The following is a 13,453-nucleotide window of genomic DNA, read 5'->3' on the forward strand; positions in this document are numbered from 1 at the left end:
GTATTCAGACACTTACTCAGTACTTTGTTGAAGCACCTTTGGCAGCGATTACAGCCTTGAGTCTTCTTGGGTATGATGCTGCAAGCTTGGCACATCTGTATTTGGGGAGGTTCTCCCATTCTTTTCTGCAGATCCTCTCAAGCTCTGTCAGATTGGATGGGGAGCTTTGCTGCACAGCTATTTTCAGGTCTATAAACAGATGTTCGATCAGGTTCAAGTCCGGGCTCTGCCTGGGCTACTCAAAGACATTCAGAGACTTGTCCCGAAGCCACTTCTGCATTGTCTTGGCTGTGTGCTTAGGGTCGTTGTCCTGTTGGAAGGTGAACCTTCACCCCAGTATTGCTTCTTAGCTAAAAGCAATTTCTCAAGCAAGAATGTTGTTAGGACTGTCTGGGAGTGGTCTGAGTGGGGAGGCAAAAACTGAAAATTACACAAAAATTTGAAAAGCATTCCAGGTGACTACCTCATGAAGCTGGTTGACAGAATGCAGTGTTGATAATGAAGTGTGAGCAACACGGTCATCAATGCAAAGGGTGGCTACTTTGAAGAATCTCAAGTATAAAATATATTTTGAGTTGTTTTAACACTTTTTTTTGGTTACTTCTACATGATTCCATATTTGTCTTTCATAGTGTTGATGTCTACACTATTATTCTACAATGTAGAAAATAGTGAAAATAAAGAAAAACATTTGAATGAGTAGGTGTGTCCAAACTTTTGAATGGTACTGTACATCACATTTTTGACTGCACTGGGCCTTTAAGATTACAGCTGAAAAGTGCTTGTTGGTCATATAAAATTATAGAGGATACATTATGTACAAAAAAAGTAAAGATAAACGCCCAAAATAATCACAAAATAGCAAAGTTGTGTCGGAGCTCGCTAGATGGCAATCATACAGTATGACGCCATCACAGCTATCAGCTATCGACAGGACAGTAGTGGAGAGGGTAGTAAGTTAAGTTCCTCGGCGTACACATTACGGACAAACTGAATTGGTCCACCCACACAGACAGCGTGGTGAAGAAGGCGCAGCAGCGCCTCTTCAACCTCAGGAGGCTGAAGAAATTTGCCTTGTCACCAAAAGCACTCACAAACTTCTACAGATGTACAATCCAGAGCATCCTGTCGGGCTGTATCACCGCCTGGTACGGCAACTGCTCCGCCCACAACCGTAAGGCTCTCCAGAGGGTAGTGAGGTCTGCACAACTACCTGCCCTCCAGGACACCTACACCACCCGATGTCACAGGAAGGCCATAAAAATCATGAAGGACAACAACCACCCGAGCCACTGCCTGTTCACCCCACTATCATCCAGAAGGCGAGGTCAGTACAGGTGCAACAAAGCTGGGACCGAGAGACTGAAAAACAGCTTCCATCTCAAGGCCATCTGACTGTAAAACAGACACCACTAACATGGAGTGGCTGCTGCCAACATACTGACTCAACTCCAGCCACTTTAATAATGGAAAAATGTTCGTAATTTTTTTAATCACTAGCCACTTTAAACAATGCCACTTAATATAATGTTTACATTACTCATCTCATATGTATATACTGTACTCTATACCATCTACTGCATCTTGCCATCTTTATGTAATACATGTTTCACTAGCCACTTTAAACAATGCCACTTTATATAATGTTTACATACCCTACATTACTCATCTCATATGTATATACTGTACTCTATATCTACAGCATCTTTATGTAATACATGTTTCACTAGCCACTTTAAACAATGCTACTTAATATAATGTTTACATACCCTACATTACTCATGTATATACTGTACTCTATATCATCTACTGCATCTTTATGTAATGCATGTATCACTAGCCACTTTAAACTATGCCACTTTGTGTACATACCCTACATTACTCATCTCATATGTATATACTGTACTCGATACCATCTACTGCATCTTGCCTATGCCGTTCTGTACCATCACTCATTCATATATCTTTATGTACATATTCTTTATGCCTTTACACTTGTGTGTATAAGGTAGTAGTTGTGGAATTGTTATGTTAGATTACTCGTTGGTTATTACTGTATTGTCGGAACTAGAAGCACAAGCATTTCGCTACACTCGCATTAACATCTGCTAACCATGTGTATGTGACAAATAAAATTTGATTTGTTTAATTCTGTGCCCCAGCTATTAAAAATTGCATGTCATATTTTTGCAGCTCACAGTGACATTCACATATTAGGTAGGAAATGGACTATGTGAGAATGTGTTAGAGGCTGGAGAGAAGTGTTGTATCTGGGTCGACATTTCTCTACCTCTCAACACCTGTAGCAAACAGAAAGACACACACACACACACACACACACACACACACTGTAACATTGCTATGGATGCGATAGTCTTATTAGCTGAATGGACGTATGTATTAGATGGGCAGAAGACACTCGGCCACTCTTAGAGGAAAAATAAAAAAGTGATCCACTGTTGGAGGACAAGGGTAAAAATCTGTCAAAAGTGCTAATTTATCATTAGAGAACGAGGAGAGCTACTTTAAATATTGGCCTGATACGGTTAACATTTTGCTTCCTTAAGTGTTGAAACACACATAGGCATGCATAATGCGCATAAACACAGTGCATTGTGCAGCTAATCCCGCATAAGCACTCCTGTCTTGAGCTGTCTTCTGAAGCGGACTGAAAGATAGATGCTAAGGAACGAGAGCCAGAGCTTAGCCTAGCAGAGCCTAGGCACGTAGCAACAGCAGGTCTTGCTTATTAACGAAGCGTGTCGAGTGGCAAATTAAGCGTGAAATAGCCCTATCGCTGACACCACACAAACGACAGGTATGGAAGGGAAGGAAGAAGATGCAGAGAGAGAGAGAGCGAGAGAGAGGGAGAGAGGATGTAGAAGCATGCTTTAGATGTTCATTTAACAATCAGTGTTTCTTGTCGTTGTCGTGAAACAACTAGTACAACTAGCTATTCTACAAATTGCATACTGGTTTGGGATGACTGAATGATGTCATTAGAGCTGTAGGTTAATACTGTACCATTGGCTAACGTGTTTCTGTACATCATGGTGAAATGGCTGTGTTACAGGCATTTAGAAAGGCATAGAATGGCTAAGAGGTGGGTTGAAAATATACTCTGGATACGACAGTGCCATCTATGGGTAGAATGAGACATGATGTGAAGGGTCTCTGCCTGGACACACCTAAACCTGTCATACACTTTTACATCAGGAGGCTCCTCAGAGGAAGAAGGGAGGACCATCATCCTCAGCGAATTTCAGAAATATAAAAATAGTGAAACATTAATGTTATCGTTTTTAGATAAAACTATACTAAGTATATTCACTTCACCGAATCATTGATTAAAACACACTGTATTGAAATGAAGGTCTACAGTAGCCTCAACAGCATTCTGTAGGGTAGCACCATGGTGTAGCCGGAGAACAGATAGCTTCCGTCCTCCTCTGGGTATGTTGACTTAAAAACAAAACCTAGGAGGCTCATGAATCTCACCCACTTCCAAAGAATTACACAGTAATTATGACAACTTCCAGAGGACATCCTTCAAAATATCAGAGCTCTTGCAGCATGAATTGACATGTTGTCCACCCAATAAAAGGATCAGATAATTAATCTAGTACTGAAAGCATAAGCTACAGCTAGCTAGCACTGCAATGCATACAAAGAGAGAAAGACAATAGTTGAACAGTTAACAAATGTATTCTTAAATTAAGGAGAAGCAAGAGAGAGTGAGAGAGAGTGAGAGCTAGCTACAGTATATTTGGTTGTATTCTTTTAAAAACTTTCACTTTCAGTTGGCTAGTTGAATGCAGCTAGCTAGTTTAGCCTACTGAAACACCTGGCTCAAACAGAGAGGAATGCTATGTTAGCTAGCTGGCTATTTCTAGCCAACACTGGAACTCTTCCTAATCAAGGTAACCATTTTGATTTAGTCATTTTTTGCTGCCGGTGTACCTGCTAAACTGATTTCTAACTGTACACTGTATTGCATGACTGTAGTCAGTTTACTAAGATGTTAGTTATAGTAGCTATATTTACTATGAAGTTAATATGATAACAACGATGTAGGCTGTGTGTTAGCAGTCATGATTTGAGGGTTTGGCTTGGAAAGGATTTTTTCACCTGGTCACAGACAGCTGATGTGTTGTGCAATGGAGTCCACAAGTGAAGGGAAAAGGTGAGAGAAGAGTGCATAAATATTGTTGCTTGAAGGAATTATATATGTATATATACACTGTATTCTGACCCCTAGACTTTTTCCACATTTACATTACAGCCTTATTCAAAAATGGATTAAAGTTTTTTCCCCTCATCAATCTACAAACAATACCCTGTAATGACAAAACAGGTTTTTAGAAATTTAAAATAAAAAACACTGAAATATCACATTTACATAAGTATTCAGACCCTTTACTCAGTACTTTGATGAAGCACCTTTGGCAGTGATTACATCCTCGAGTCTTCTTGGGTATGGCGCTGTATTTGGGGAGTTTCTCCCATTCTTCTCTGCAGATCCTCTCAAGTTCTGAAAGTTGAGATGGTGAGCGTCGCTGCACAGCTATTTTCAGGTCTCTCCACAGAAGTTAGATTGGGTTCAAGTCGAGGCTCAGGCTGGGCCACTCAAGGACATTCAGACACTTGTCCCGAAGCCACTCCTGCGTTGTCTTGGCTGTGTGCTTAGGGTTGTTGTCCTGTTAGAAGGTGAACCTTTGACCCAGTCTGAGGTCCTGAGCGCTCTGGAGCAGGTTTTCATCAAGGATCTCTCTGTACTTTGTTTCATTCATCTTTCCCTCGATCCTGACTAGTCTCCCAGTCATGCTGTGGGGAAATACATCGCCATTGCATGATGCTGTCACCTCCATGCTTTACTGTAAGGATGGTCTCAAGTTTCCCCCAAACGCTTGGCATTCAGGCCAAAGAGTTCAATCTTGGTTTCATCTTTCAGTGCCTTTTGGCAAACTCCCAGAGGGCTATCATGTGCTTTTTTACTGAGGAGTGGCTTCCGTCTGGCCACTCTACTATAAAGGCCTGATTGGTGGAGAGCTGCAGAGATGGTTGTCCTTCTGGCAGGTTCTCCCATCTCCAAAGAGGAACTCTGGAGCTCTGTCAGAGTGGCCATCGGGTTCTTGGTCACCTCTCTGACCAAAGCCCTTCTACCCTGATTACTCAGTTTGGCCAGGCAGCCAGCTCTAGGAAAAGTCTTGGTGGTTCCAAACTTCTTCCATTTATGAATGATGAAGGCCACTCTGTTCTTGGGGACCTTCAATGCTGCAGACACCCTTCCCCAGATCTTTGTCTCGACACAGTCCTATCTCGGATCTCTACTGACAATTCGTTCTACCTCATGGCTTGGTTTTTGCTCTGACATGCACTGTCAACTGTGGAACCTTATATAGACAGGTGTGTGCCTTTCCAAATCATGTCCAATCAATTGAATTTACCACAGGTGGACTCCAATAAAGTTGTAGAAATATTTCAAGGATGACCAATGGAAACAGGATGCACCTGAGCTCAATTTCAAGTCTCATAGCAAAGGGTCTGAATACTTATGTAAATAAGGTATTTCTGTTTATATATATATACACACACACACACACACACACACTCATTTGCTAACATTTCTAAAAACCTGTTTTCACTTTGTCATTATAGGGTATTGTGTGTAGATTGATGAGTATTTTATATATATATATATATATATATATCCATTTTATAATAATCCTGTAACGTAAAAAAATGTGGAAAAAATGAAGTGGTCTGAAAACTTTCCAAATTCACTTAAACTATTCATTGCCTAAAAAAAATCTAATTTCTGGTTAAGCGCTGGACAGCGAGAGAGAGGAGGAGAGATGGATTAGGAGAAAGGGGAAGGGAGAGCGGGAATGATTAGGCTGAACTGATGGCTGCTAAATAGAAATGAAGTCAGAATCACCTAACTAGTTAGACAGATTGTGTCTAAACGTGGACATACACCCCAAATAAACATCATGTAAATACCCCCAATTACAGAACAAGCACTACAAGGCCAAGAGTGTTTTTTGCCAATGTATCTATAAATATACAGTATTTTTTTGTTGCTCTTTTGCACCCCAGTCTCTCTACTTGCACATCATCATCTGCACATCTATCACTCGTGTTAATGCTAAATTGTAATTATTTTGCCACTATGGCCTATTTATTGCCTTACCTCCCTACAACTTCCTACATTTGCACACACTGTATATTTTTCTATTGTGTTATTGACTGTACGTTTGTCTATCCCATGTGTAACTCTGTGTTGTTGTTTATGTCGCATTGCTTTGCTTTATCTTGGCCAGGTCGCAGTTGTAAATGAGAACTTGTTCTCAACCGGCCTACCTGATTAAATAAAGGTGAAAAAAAGAAAATAATAATGAAATAAAAAAAGATATGGATAACGAAAGAGGTTATTAGTGTCACTTAAAGATGATCAAAGTTATGGTGTAGTATAAGTACAGGCTTAACTGAACGACAACAGAGACAGAATGCAACATGAAATAGTTTGGGGTAGGCCTCGTCTGCTGATGGAAAACCGTTGTTTCAAAACAGCAAGTGAGACACACAAAGGGTGAGTTGATGTTTAAATACTACCCTAGACGTATGCCCATTGGTTGAAAGAATGGAAAGTGATTATTGCACGAGTCAGCCCAAAGGTTAGCCAGGAAGCGTAGTGGAAATGCCTTAGTGTGCCATGCTCATAGGCTGAAGTTAATAGGTGATTGACCTTCAGCCCGCTTGCTAATAGTGAAGGAGGGGGAGAGACGTGACGCTATGCTGACGAGGTCACATTAATAACACTACCATGTAAATGCCTGCTAAGCTAAAGAGGTAGCATTATAAAACACTACATTATGAATACCTGCTATTGCCTGTGAGATAGGAAGAGATGCGAATTATATGGCGCTTACTAGATACATTTAAAAGTGACGAGCCATTCACACCAGCCTTAAGGACTGAACATTTGTGAACTTCATATCAACATTTTGTGACCGTGGAGGTTCACTTCACCATTGAAATCCTATAGAATCCTAAAGAAAGACAATGCCCCACAGTCAATCAAAGCTGCTCTCCGTTTACACTGGATGTCCATCGGAAGAAGACACGATGAAGGTTTGTGTGTGTGTGTGTGTGTGTGTGTGTTTGTGTGTGACTGATCCTCTGTATACTCTCAGACAAAGCCGATAACACCGCCCCCTCTCTCTCCACCGGAGCCGATACGATCATTACACAAACAAGAAGCTGTCATTATTCACCGGGACTGTGTGTGTGTGTGTGTTCCAGCCTTGAAGGAGAAGGCCACAAAGGCCAGAGTCTGTGTTAGATGGGTATGTGTATTCCACACTCCAGAAAAAACAGAGTTACAAAATCAACTAGCCAGTTGACAAAAAAGTCTAGTCTCGCTATGTCTAGAGGTTTTAGGCCTGCCTAGCTGTTCCATAATCTGTCAATGTGTGCGTTTAACGTGAAAGTAAGTATATGAGAACAGGGTGTTGGATGCATTTGCTAAGGAGACAATGCACTTAACGGGGTCCAGGGCAATCTCGGTCCTTACCCTGTCAGTTAGTGAAGCTGGTGGCAAAAATAAGATGTGCAAAAAGTCATACGATAACAACAAGGTAGCAAACAAATGTGGGAAAACCCACCCGAGCCAAGGCCCTACTCAGTCCACCTATCACTCTGCAATTACTTGTCAATCACCCACACCTGTGAGCAATTAGCTGCTTGCCTGGCCTTGCTGGTACTTCAAGCACCTGGGCCTGTTGCTGCTGCCCCGGGGGGATGTGATGTGATGTGTATCGTTGAAGTGTGCTGTCTAGCTATGGCCAACAACACTTCCCTACCTACTAACTATTTCTAAAACCCTAGCGATTTAGCTGTGACAAATGTTAAACCTGTTGATCAAGTTTTAATTGGTGTATCCGTACGGTGTCTTTCACTCCCAAAACTTCTCCATATCACACTTTAACACAAGTGGTGAAGACGACAAAACCGAGCTCCTTCCCCAGAAAGTCTCCCTCAAATCCAGCCAGGAGCTCATAATATGAGTCAAAGTTACACAGAATCCACAAGCCCCTTCTGCAGACGCAGAGAAGATTCCCGGGGCTAGGGAGGGCCGCAGTAAGCCGCGCCTAGGGAGGGCCGCGGTAAGTAAAGCGGTGAGGATAAGGTAAAGGACAATGCTTCCCGTGGAAAAGAACAAGGGGGAAAAGAAAGAGAAGAACAAAGGGAGATTAGACTGTGGGTTTATCCCAGTTACTGGTGGGATTACGTGATGTGCCACTTTCATTGGTGCACACGCAGACCCACACACCAGTGGGGTTAAGGAGCTCAGTTGGCCCGAGTCTCTGTTATTGGGGTGTAATGACTTTAGAGGATGTCATGTGATAAAGAATAAAGCCGGGCCCGGTCTTCAAGCTGTTTCTCCTGGACTCAATGGACTGCCTCTCTTTTCTTCTTTCACTCTCTTTTCCCCAGACCCCTCCCTCACACTCAGTGTACAGCACCTGTCCTGTACAGCTACTTCACCCTCCCTTTCCCCCCCCTCCCCTCTTCTACCTGTACTTTACCACTCTCCACGCTATTTTTGTTTTGTTCAAACTTCAAACCTCCGTTCTCCTTCCCCTCCTACTTCTATCCTCCAACAGTCCCTTCTGCTTCCCCTCCTCCCTCCTTCAACCCTCCCCCCTCCTTCAATTCTCCCTTCTGCGTCCCCTCCTCCTCCTACCGTTCCTTATCATTTCCCCTCCTCCTTCAACCCTCCCTTGTCCTTCCCCTCCTCCTTCTATAGTCCCTGTGTATACAGCATTCTTCCTCCGTCTTCCTCTCCCTCTACTCCCAGTCGTCCTCCTCTTCCCTCTCCCAGGCTAGCTGATGGAGGGGAGTGATAAGGTGGTCCACTTCAGATACGCTGCATGGCCCCTCTGGGATAAGACCTTTATCTGTGTATGTGTGTGTGTGGTGTGTGTCTGTGTGCTTGAGGATGGGAGTGAGATAATTAATGGCTGAGGGTCAAGAGTCCCCAGTAAACTACACACTGGAAAAAGTGGACAGAGCTTGACAAACATTTTGCAAATTCAACCCAGAAATGTCGGCATGCCGAAAAACGATGACATAATTCTGTTGATAAAATGTTGATTCAACATACCTTTACTTAGTGAGTTCTCCAGTTGTGGTTCTCTCTCCATCTTCTCTCTCTCCCCCTCCCATCCTCCTATCTTCCAGGAGCTGTGGCTCCTGTCGTCCCATTGGAGAATGAGCTGGGTTCTAATTCAATTATCCAGTAGCCAGTTCCAGTTGTTCATTAAGACAATTGAATCAAAGCCTATTCTATTAGCCCAGCCACAGTGATGTCAGCAAGCTGCACCGATTGCAAAGCCACACACCGCAATTAGACTCATTGTCAGCTAGGCTGGACTTGGCCTGTGGTGCCAAACCACTGGGCGCACACTGGTTGAATGAATGTTGTTTCCACGTCATTTCAATGAAATTATGTTGATCCAATGTGGAATAGACGTTGAATTGACATCTGTGACAGGTGGGAAGTCTTTCAGAGAGAGAGCGAGAGAGAAACGCACAGACAGTGTAACTTCAGGATAATTTCATGCATGTTCACAGATCATTGTGATATAGCTTTATTTTCAAGTTACGTGTACTCTTAAAAACAGGAAACAATGGCGGCTAACGTTCTGATAAGAAAACCATTCAGAAATCTTTAGCCATCACTATGAGACCATCATTGGGAATGGTCATGGAAAGCATACTGCGAAACCAAACGTATTCCGATGGGCATTGCTCTGTTTACATCCCCGTTCCGCATTCACTCACCCGGCTCAGTTAATTGCATGAATGGAAATCAATAGTGTAATAGAATTCAAAATGTGCCATGTCATTTTCAGACTTCGCACCTTCCAGCCGTCTCGTCGAATCAAAAGATAGCTGCATGGGTTTCCACGGAAACAACACTTCCTGTTATTCCAAAGTCTTTGACAGGAATAACGTGGGAAAGTAAGAGAGGCAGCGGTGTTGGGGAGAGAAGGAAGGAGGGAAGATCATAGGACTAGTCTTTGCCTGACAATGTTGTTGCTATCCCCAAAAGCGACTTATGAAAGGTTAAAGTGTTGCTATGTCTGTTAGTCTAACTGCAAATATAATGTACCGTTCTCTCTCTAACACACACCCATGACCCTCCCCATACTGTAGGCAATGCCAGATCCAAGATCCTGTCAAATCACCCAAGATATTTCCTTAATTCCACCATCTTAATTAAAACTGAAGGGTAGCAATAAAAGCAATAAGGCAGATAACATTCAAAGGGCTGTTTAAACATGGTCGTTGTGAATAATGGGGTAGAAGAGAGGATATAAGACATTTTATAGAGAGACTGGTATTTGTGGAGAAATGTCGGTGAGAAGGAGATGGGGGGGGACCTATTTAATATATATGTATGTAATATACAGACGACACATGTGGTGTACAAAAGGCTAATCTCTGGTGTATGAGGGAAATTGCATGCATGCACACGCGCCACCCAACACACACACACACACACACACACACACAGATGAGATTGACAGTCCATCACAGTGCTAGTTGGTACCAGGAGCTGTGAGGAGTGATTTATTGATCTGCCGTTTGACTCCCAGTCTGCAGTACTGTTGTTCTGGTGCTCTGGAATTGATCACACATAGTAGCAGAGAGAACAAGTCTGATTCCAGCAACAAACGTCTATAGGGGTTGAACTCAAACGCATGCTAGAGGTGAAATGTGTGTCCGTATTTCCATTAGCCTGTAATAACCGACTTTTGTAAAAAAAATAATTAAAAAAATCCGATAATATTGTAGCAGGACAATTGTCCTGGAGGGGGGAATCCCATTGCGAAATAATGCGTTTTAGCCTATTAATTGATTGAAATACCAGTCGATGTAGCTTGCGCCAGAGACGCTGCAACAGCGGACCAAACAGCTGTTTGTTGCTGCTGGAGTGAAACATGCGCTTTAATAAGCGCATTGCGCAACAATTCTAATGGCAATTGCGTGTAAAATACTTTTAAAAAACAATGGCCACAATTAAAAATAACTAATTGTGTTTCTTCTCAACTGGTAAATTGAAGCGCAGTTCCCATTCGCCAATCAAGTGCATAGGCAACTTGGCAGGCTTCAGCGTGTCACACGCCACTTTGCAATGAGCTGGAGACATGAGCTTGAAACGTTTTGCTACATATTATGAGGAATGTCTTACCTCGTTTCAAACTAGCCTAACCAAACCTGCAGGCAATTATTTTATAAAGACTTCCATATGCCATTGGAACAATTAACATTTTTCTCTCGTGTTCTATTGGTTTTCAAATCAAGTTTCTTTCATTGTCCAGTAGCCAGAGGCACAATCCTAGTCACATTAGCCACCCATGCTAGTTGTTGCATCTTTAGATATCCCGTCTTTCTACATTTCTAACGAATGTTTTAATCTCTGTCACATGGCGTTTCCCCACTAATTGCATTATGGAACGAACATTTGCGTGTAGCCTACTGCCTTGGAGATTGACATAGGCTAGTGATTTTGTTGTTCGTTACTCCTCTTGTTGGCTGTGGGAAAGTAAATGTGGACAGTTATTCTAACACAGGTGCGTGTGGGTTTCAAGTTTGTGGAAGCTATTTACACCATAAAAATGCACCTTTAGAATAAAGCGTTCCATTATCCCATTCGTATATTTTTGTAAAATACCCTACTATCCCTAATGTGATGATTTGTTTGAATAGTCATAATTTAGGCTAATATATTTTATATGACTGGAGACATTACCAGAATTCGACAAAAAAATACAGGGTAACCTACTTGGGCCTACGAAAGGGGGAGGCAAATACAATATGACCCACATCTTACCTGGAGGAAGAAAAAAAACACATTTAGCTATTGATCCTCTGGTCAAATCATGCTTTCTGGAGTAGTAGCTTATTTTTCAATTATTTTATTTATTTATGTATAGACAGGAGTTGGCTATTTATACTTCAGGGAAAGCTTCCCCTAGCCTTATGGACGTGCAGCCGGTGTTCTCACATCTTCTAATTGCTCATCGGAATTCAGTAGGAATAACGCACGCCATTGCATCCGAGTTGCATGTCCTGTTAAGATGAATTACCATAAACAAAATGTGATTTCTGGCATTCTGAGCACCGTGGTTGGACGCCCTAATCAGGTTGTGCAACCAATGCATATCGATCCAGTAAATTTAAATGTCCAGTAATTGAAAATGCTTCCGGTGAAATGTCTGGCCCACATTTTTATACCGGAAACCCTAGTGTGTAGTTGTGAATTTGAGTGGAAACGCACACATACACACGCAATTCTTCCAGACAATGGATATGTGGAGTGAGATTTCAGCAATGGTGTGCGAGTGTGTGTTGAATGTTGCAGTATTGTATAGGGCTGTCAGCTGTACCTAGTTGAGCCTCTCTGCAGGATGACCCTAAGGGTTATCTTCAAGGTTCCACCACACCTTGCTTTGCCGCTAGCGCACTGCCCGTAACCATGGTAACAGTGGAAAAGGGACAATATGAGGCTGCAAGACACACACACAGGTATTGTAGGTAGTGGCACTAGTATCCTCTTGGGGATAAAGCCATAGGGATTGAGAGGGTTGGGGACCTGTGATTGATTGAGTGAGGGAAAAAAACAGGATATGTTAAAGGAATAGGAAGGGGTAGAGAACAGATGAAAAGGAGAGAAAGCAAGTAGTTCTCACAATCGATCCTAGAGGTGTGTAATTCCAACTCACACACAATGGCGTCAGGTTATCCAGGGGTGAAAGTCGATTTAAAAAAAAAATCCCGTTACGGTACCTCCTATGTGTGCATGCTTTTTTTTATGGGCCTAATTGAAAAGACATGACATTTAACTGTAAAAATGTATGACCTTTTAGTGTGGCATGAACACAACCAGTCCTGATGTTTTCAAACAAATCACTTGAAAACGTAGGCTACCTGCACCCGTTCGTCCACTCCAAAGAAATTCCAGCATCTGAAAGTGCACGGTGCACCTGCCATTTAATGAATGGAAAAAGACGTCTATTAAAACACCAACAAGTGTTATGTTATTCGGTGATTGTCATTAGGCACATCTGTAGCCTCACTTGATTGATGGGTCCACTGCTGTCTGTCTTGGCCCCAGCCAATCAGCTCTGCTTTGGCATAAAATATTGTACATCGATCCACACCGCAGTTTGGAGCGTAGCCTATACCACCGGTTTTCAAGTCCATTTGCACATTTTTTTCATGCTGCCGACAGGCAGTAATGATAAATGGTGTAATAGCCTAAATCTTTGTTTTAATTATTGTGATATGCTCATGTTCTACCGGTGTACCTCGACTATTTATTTTTGACAGTAGTCCGCAACGGAGAACACCGGACATTCCCACCCCCGAGTTTATCCGA

The sequence above is a fragment of the Oncorhynchus tshawytscha genome, linkage group LG02 (assembly GCF_018296145.1).
Source record: "Oncorhynchus tshawytscha isolate Ot180627B linkage group LG02, Otsh_v2.0, whole genome shotgun sequence".
NCBI classification, from domain to species: Eukaryota; Metazoa; Chordata; class Actinopteri; order Salmoniformes; family Salmonidae; genus Oncorhynchus; species Oncorhynchus tshawytscha.